We start from the raw sequence: 7,899 nt of genomic DNA on the forward strand, positions 1-7,899 counted from the left end.
AAAATTCTCCCAGCCAGGCTTCAACAGTACATGAACTGTGAACTTCCATATGTTCAAGCTGGTTTTAGAAAAGGCAGAGGAACCAAAGATCAAATTGCCAATATCCGTTCAATCATCAAAAAGCACGAGAGTTCCAGAAGATTATCTCCTTTGCTTCATTGACTATGCCAAAGCCTTTGACTGTGTGGATCACAATAAACTGTGGAAAAGTCTTCAAGAGATAGGAATAGCAGACCACCTTACCTGCCTCCTGAGAAATCTGTATGCAGGTCATAAAGCAACAGTTAGACTGGGCATGGAACAACAGACTGGTTCCAAATTGGTAAAGGAGTATAGCAAGGTTGTACATTGTCATCCTGCTATTTAACTTTTATGCAGAGTACATCATGTGAAATGCTGGGCTGGATGAAGCACAAGTTGGAGTCAAGATTGCAGGGAGATGGTAGAAAGTGAGGAGGAACTAAAGAGCCTCTTGATGAAAGTGAAAGAGGAAAGTGAAAAAATTGTCTTAAAACTCAACGTTCAGAGAGCTAAGATGATGGCATCTGGTCCCATCACTTCATGGCAAATAGATGGGGAAACAATGGAAACAGTGACAGATTTTATTTTCTTGGTCTCCAAAATCACTGCAGATGGTGACTGCAGCCATGAAATTAAAAGACGCTTGCTCCTTGGGGAAAAAGCTATGACCAACCTAGACAGCATATTAAAAAGCAAAGACATTATTTGCCGACAAAGGTCTGTCTAGTCAAAGCTATGATTTTTCCCATAGTCATGTATGAATGTGAGAATTGAACCATAAAGAAAGCTGACCGCCGAAGAATTGATGCTTTTGAACTGTGGTGTTGGAGAAGACTCTTGAGAGTCCCTTGGACTGCAAGGAGATCAACCAGTCAATCCTAAAGGAAATCCATTTTGAATATTCATTGGAAAGACTGATGCAGAAACTGAAGCTGCAATACTTTGGCCACCTGATTTGAAGAAGTGAGTCATTGGAAAAGACCCTGATGCTGGGAAAGATTGAAGGTGGGAGAAGGGGACGACTGAGGATGAGATTGTTGGATGGGATCACTGATTCAATGGACATGAGTTTGAGCAAGCTCTGGGAGTCAGTGATGTACAGGGAAACCTGGTATGCTATAGTCCACAGGGTTTCAAAGAGTTGGACACAACTGAGCGACTGAACTGATTGACTGACTTGATACCAGTGGTTCAAGGACGGGGTTGCTGGTAAAGATCAGGGTGCGTGCAGAGCATGTACTCCTTTGTTCTCACTTCAGGTGGTCTCCTGATGAGGTTCTGTGGTTCTCAAAGAGGTTTTCAAACTGTGACCTCTGGAAAGAAGAATGATTCATCAAGTAGTTAACATGTTCCATTTGTTGGGTGTTTCAGTTCTGCCAAAGACTTCAAAGATATTGTTGTGTGTATTCTTTGAGGTGGATCCAGGATCCTGCCCCCCATCACACTGCTCTGCAGTGGAAGCAAGGCCTCTTAACCTCTGGACCACTAGGGAAGTCCCTGTGATGCTGAGCAAGGCCTCATGGGGCACCTGGACACGGAGCCCATTTTGTCCCCCATTTCTTATAGGCAAGACTCCAGCCTCCATGACTTTCAGTTCCAAACTACAGAGCAGTTGCTAATCAAGGGAAGAACAGCAAGGAAACCACCTGAGGTGAGATTAAAGGACCAGAGAGGCTCATCAAGATTAGGAGACTAGACCACCTGAGACCCTGCACACACCCTAATCTTGTCAGCAACCCCACCCTTTGAAACTTTGCAGAAGAAGGAATATAAGACTGTTAATGCCTTGATCCTTATCATATACTTCTGACTATAAAACCTTTCCCTACTCACCAGGGGTGGAGAGCGGGTGGAGTTATTGAGGGGCACTAGCCTACTGGGTTCTCATTTTGCCTGGCAAAGTAGTGAAGTCACTGTTTCTGTTGCAGGAAGGGGGACCCCTTCCAGGACCCAAAACAGCTCTTGTCTAACACTCAGAAATGAATTGTACAAGGAGACACATGTGCAGAGAAAGCAAGAGATTTTATTGGGAAAGGGCATCCGCGTGGAGAGCAGTAGGGTAAGGGAGCCCAGGAGAACTGCTCTGCCACTTGGCTGGCAATCTTGTGGTTTTATGGTGATAGGATTAGTTTCTGGGGTGTCTTTGGCCAATCATTCTAATTCAGAGGCTTTCCTGGTGACGCAAGCATCGCTAAGCCAAGATGGATGCTAGCAAGAGGGATTCTGGGAAGTGGACAAACACGCGGTGTCTCCTTTTGACCTTTCCCGAACTCTTCCGGTTGGTGGTGGCTTATTAGTTCTGTATTCCTTACCAGAATCTCCTGTCATAAAACAGCTCATGGGAATGGTTACTAAAGGGCCTGCCCAGGGTGGGTGGTTTCAGTCAGTGTGCTTCTCCTCTGTAACTGTCTCTGTATTTCTGGCGCATAGAGAGCCAAGATTTTGGCAACACCTGCACTGTTGTTTTTTGGCTGCTCCTCCCTGGTCTCTCCATCCCCTCCCTTACCTATTAGCAGTTGTTTGAATCTGCCCTTTGGGACTCGGCAAAGGTCATGAAGGCTGGAGTCTGTTCTCTACAAACAGTGCCCAGGAGCCTTACAGGATCCTGCCTGGTTTCAGTCACATGGCCTTCTTCCCTGTCTGCATCCTGTGACTCTCAGTCTGCAAGCGTCCCAACCTCAGGCAGTTTCTAGGCTGATGAGTGATGGTTCTCTTCTACCTGGAGATAGGAGGAGGAAGCTGTCATAAGGGAAAATTTACACACTTCCTTCAGGCAAGGGGCTTCCCTGGTGTCTCAGATGGTAAAGAATGCCTGCAATGCAGGAGACCTGGGTTTGATCCCTAGGTCTGGAAGATCTCATGAAGAAGGGAATGGCCACCCACTCCAGTATTCATATTCTTGCGTGGAGAATCCCATGGACAGAGGAGCCTGGTGGGCTACACAGTTCATGGGATCGCAAAGAGTCGGACATTACTGAGCGAGTAACAGTTTCACTTAGGCGAAAGGGGGAAGGAAGAGACCTTTTCTTGCATCTGCTGTTTCTTGCTGCTGCTGCTGCTGCTAAGTCACTTCAGTAGTGTCCGACTCTGTGCGACCCCATAGATGGCAGCCCACCAGGCTTCCCCGTCCCTGGGATTCTCCAGGCAAGAACACTGGAGTGGTTTGCCATTTCCCTCTCCAATGCATGAAAGTGAGAAGTAAAAGTGAAGTCGCTCAGGCATGTCCGACTCCTAGCGACCCCATGGACTGCAGCCCACCAGGCTCCTCCGTCCATGGGATTTTCCAGGCAAGAGTACTGGAGTGGGGTGCCATTGCCTTCGCTGTTTCTTAGTTGCCTTCAACTCAAAATAATCCTTATGTTAAAGTGAGATACTCTGATCCCCTTCACAGTTGTCTGTATCTTATCATTAATGATTAACACAGTTTGTTTTTTGTTTAAACCTCCTTCCCAACCTTGAAGTCATGAAGGTGTTCTTTTATAGTTTCTTCCAACAGTTCTAGTTTTATCTTTGATATTTAAGTCTCTGTTCCATTTGAAATTATTTTTTTTTATGTATGATGAGGGAAAAAGATTCAATTTCATCTTTACTCATAAGAACCACTAGTTATCTCAACCTGTTTTGTTGAATAAGCATTCTTTCATCAGTGATCTGAATGACATCTCTGTCACATGCTGAGTATTCATACATGGGTGTATGTGTTTCTGAGTTCTCTGTTATAGTCCATTGGTCCCTATACCAAATCTACAGAATTTTAATATAACAGCTTTGTTTGAATTTGTGCCCCAAAACCAATTCTAAAAATTCAGCTTGTCCATAAAAGTTTTTTAAAGGGAGAATCATTTGAGGAGGGGGTCAGAGTCTTTGGGCTTTCCTGGTGGCTTATATGGTAAAGAATCTGCCTGCAATCTGGGAGACCTGGGTTCAATCCCTGGGTTGGGAAGATGCCCTGAAGAGGAACGGCTACCCACTCCAGTACTCTTGCCTGGAGAATTCCATGGACAGAGGAGCCTGGCAGGCTACAGTCCATGGGGTTGCAAAGAGTCAGACACGACTGAGAGACTTTCAGAGTCTATCATCTTCCACTGTTTGCAGACTTTCTTCTGGTTGGTTGGTGGTTAGGTACCAAGGTGGTGTTCCAGGAAGCTTGTGCTCAGCCCAAAGTTAGCATCCCCCGTGTGGGTGGGGGCCTTAGTTCCTACAGAAGAACTCAAAGTTATTGTTACATATAATGTATATTCCTTGAGAAGGAACCAGGACACTGCACTACGGTGTTTTTTTGACTGCTCCTCCTTTGTTACTGTATTCCCTCCCTTCTCTGGTTAGCAGCTGTTTGAATCTGCCCTTCAGAACTCAGGGAAGGTCAAGGATACGGAATGAAGTTTATTTCTTACAAACAAGCAATGGGGGAAATGGAACAAATTTATACCCGGGAGACCCCATTGGGTCCTGCTCTGTTTCGGTCCCTCCTTTTCTTTGATGCTCCTCAATCCTGAGAAGAACAGGTATGGGACAAGAAAAGGAATAACATTTTGAATAGAGAGGTAAATCCTAAACTCTGCAAAGGAACTAAATTTTCTGGGAATTCAGTTTCACTTCTTGCTAGTGTTTAGCAATGCAATTAAGTTGGATATATTGAACTCCTATTGAGCCGTGAACTCACTGTGTTCTCATTTATTATATATTGATGGTTTCTATGTTTGTTTTTCTGTATACAGTGGGGACTTTCTATGTGGACAATCATATGGCATATGTATGATAAGTTTTGTTTCTTTTTAAATCTTTTTACTTCTTAAATCCTTTTCTTGTCTCTGTTGGTTAAGTGCTCTGGTACAGTGTTGAACAAAAGCAGTCATAGTGTCATTCTTCCTCATTCTAAAAGTAATGCTTATAATTTTTTTTTTACCCTTAAAAGTAATAATTTGCTAATAATTTTTGGCATATACTTTTTTTCAGGTCAAGAAGCACCCTTCAGTACTTATTTTACTATAGAATATTTTATATATTTTAATCATGAATGAATTTTGAATCTTATCAAATATCTTTTCCTCATGTTGTGAGAAGTTTATGTCATTTTTCTCCTTTAGTATGTTAATGTGATAAAGTGTATGCATAGACTTTCTAATGTTAAACCATTCTTGTATAAACCCAACTTGGTCATTAAAAATTCCATTATGACATTTATATTTAAAGTGGTTTTCTTGCTGACAACATAGGAGAGTTGTGTTTTTTGGTTGACACTCTTGTGAATTTCATTTGCTAATATTTTGTGTAGGATTTATGTACCTATGGGCAAAAGTTGCCTCTTATCTTTCTTATACTATCTTTGAATAGCTTTAGAATCTCTGTATCAAGAATATTGCCTTTTTTTTCATACCCTGGAAGAATTTATATAAGATTGGAATAATGTTAATTCTTTAAAATCTGGTAGATTATATGTCTTGACTCAGGTGTATATGTATGTGTGTTTGTGTGCCTGTGTATTAAGATTTTTATTTATCAATTCAATTATTTTTTAAAATTGGACTATCCAGGCTTCCTATTTCTTGAATTAGTTTTAGGTTAAAATTTTGTCAGTTATTTTCATTGTGTGTATTTCCTAATTAAATGGCATAAGATTGTTCATAATTTTAAAAAATCTTTGAAAATTTCTGATGTGTTTGTTTGCCTCCTTTATTCTTTTTCTTGATCCATCTTGCCAGAGGTTGTCACTTTTAATAGTGTTTTTAAATATCCAATTTTTGGCTTTTAAAAAATCCTTTTGATTGTACTTTCGGTCTTTAGTTTCTTTTTTCTTTATCATTTTCTTCCTTTTATTTTCTATGGACTTATCTCATTGTGTTTTCCTAACTTCTTTAGCTAGATGCCTGTCTCATCAACTTTTACCCTCTCTTACTTTCTAATAAACAATTGAAAGTATACATTCCCCTCTAAGAATTGCTTTAACTTTACACACAGATATTTTCAATACTATTGTTTGTTTAATTTTTTTTTTTGATAGACAAACATCAGGGTTTTTTTTTCTTTTCAATTCCCAAAACAAGGTCTAGCCAAGTTTATTGTTTAGTGGGCTTTTTCTTTTTTCAAGAGATGAATAGTGAGATTCAAAGTGTATACTACTGGCTACAACTGATATAATAGCTTGAAAAAATGATAATACAGAAGTATGAATATAATACAGAAAGACAAGATTTTAAAACTGTACTGTAGGAATATAACTATAATAAAGATACATTAAAGCCAGGAGTGTGTTACACTAGTTCAGAACAGAACTCATAAGGCAGTCCAAACTGATGCTATTAATAGTTAAGGAAAAGGGTCTGTTTTTAGGAAGCATGTCCGGACAGATACCAACACAAAGAAATGCCAGCAGTAAGTACCTGTCCCCTCTTGTTACTCAATGAGGTGTCAAAGGTGAAATAACTAGGTTAACAACTTAAAGTTTCTCCAAGGATTTGTAGTACTGCATCAGCACAATCCAGGCCTTAGGAGCCATGAGACCTTCAAGAGATTTCTGGCCTTCTTAGGTAAAGTTTTTGCATTTGTGTTTTTAAGACAATTCAAAGTCTTCATGGTGCTCACTGTCACGGTAGTCCATCTGCCTCTTTTTCTTGTTATAAGCTGCAACTTGAAAGGGAACTATTTCCAAGGTGATCAGACCAGGGGCCATAGTCAACATTTGGATGCCATGAGTCTGCTCATAAAGATCCTTCCCTGTTTCTGGATGGGGCATGCCAGCCGAGTCTCATCCAACAATGTAAAAGTCGGTTCCCACAACCATCAGTGCTCTACAATGCCACTGGACCTCAGTTGGGACATGGGAAGATGGCCACCACTGTGGTCTCAAGATTGAGGACTCCTTCCTCCAGCACTGCAGCATGCTTCTAAGAGGGACATCATCATCCCTTGTCCAGCCACCAAGAGGGTGAGGGAGAAGGACAGGACACAGTTGCCCCTCTCTAGAAGCTGCTTATGGGTATCTTGCATTAATAGAGCATGGCCGTTGTGCACCGGGTTGTGTAATGGAAATGCAAAGACAGCATCTGCATTCATATCTTTAAACTTCTGCTATAACTCAGTAGGAGTAAAACAATACTGATCAAGACCATCATTCCAATAAATTCAATCTAAGACTTGAGGCTGTCCTTCAGTCAGCCAATCTCCTTGTTCCATAACCATCTTGATGTAAGGGTGGTTCTTGCATGTTTTTCCTGTTTCCTGGCACAGCGCTCCTCCTTCCTGTGCTCAAATAACTCTGGATTTCTGGATTTCGAAGAATAGCCACACACAGGTCCTTGTATATCAGAGCAAATGCCGTGCAGCCATCTAGTCTCTTTATTTTCTTGAGTAGCTATCAGGACTTTAGGGTGCTGACAAGTTAATGACAGCCTCATCCAGAAGATAATCGAAATGAAGGTACTGCAAGTACTCATTTTCTCTCATAAAGCCATTCAGTGGGGTTGCCCAGTCTTCTGCCAAAACCTGCACCCACTACATATCCACTTTATTAATTTTCAGTGCCAGTAAGGTTTCTGTATGTTTTTGTCAAATGAAGTTTATTTTCTGGCACATACAGTTCTTTCACTTCATAAGAGGCATCCACAATATCGCATTTCTGTAGAAGCTCCACAACCTGCTAAATATAGTCATTTGCATCACAGAAATCTGTTTTTAGCACCAATTCAGGGGCCTCTGGTTTTTCATATCAGAAAATATGAGAATCAATCCCAATGAAACCTTTAATTTCTCCAGCCCGTGCTTTTTTGTAAAGTCCCTTGACATCCCTCTGTTCACAAACATTCAGGGGAGCATCAACAAACACTTCAAAGAAAAATAAACTTGCACCCTTGTGAATGTGCCTTACATTGTTGCATTTCT

The 7,899-nt window shown here is 41.2% G+C and overlaps 1 pseudogene; it reads right to left on the minus strand.

The window, feature by feature from the left end:
- Positions 1 to 6,443: 6,443 nt before the first annotated feature.
- Positions 6,444 to 7,899, minus strand: part of LOC105000681 — a 2,965-nt pseudogene continuing 1,509 nt past the window's right edge.

This window comes from Bison bison, unplaced genomic scaffold (assembly GCF_000754665.1).
Source record: "Bison bison bison isolate TAMUID 2011002044 unplaced genomic scaffold, Bison_UMD1.0 scf7180017864373, whole genome shotgun sequence".
Classification (NCBI taxonomy): domain Eukaryota; kingdom Metazoa; phylum Chordata; class Mammalia; order Artiodactyla; family Bovidae; genus Bison; species Bison bison.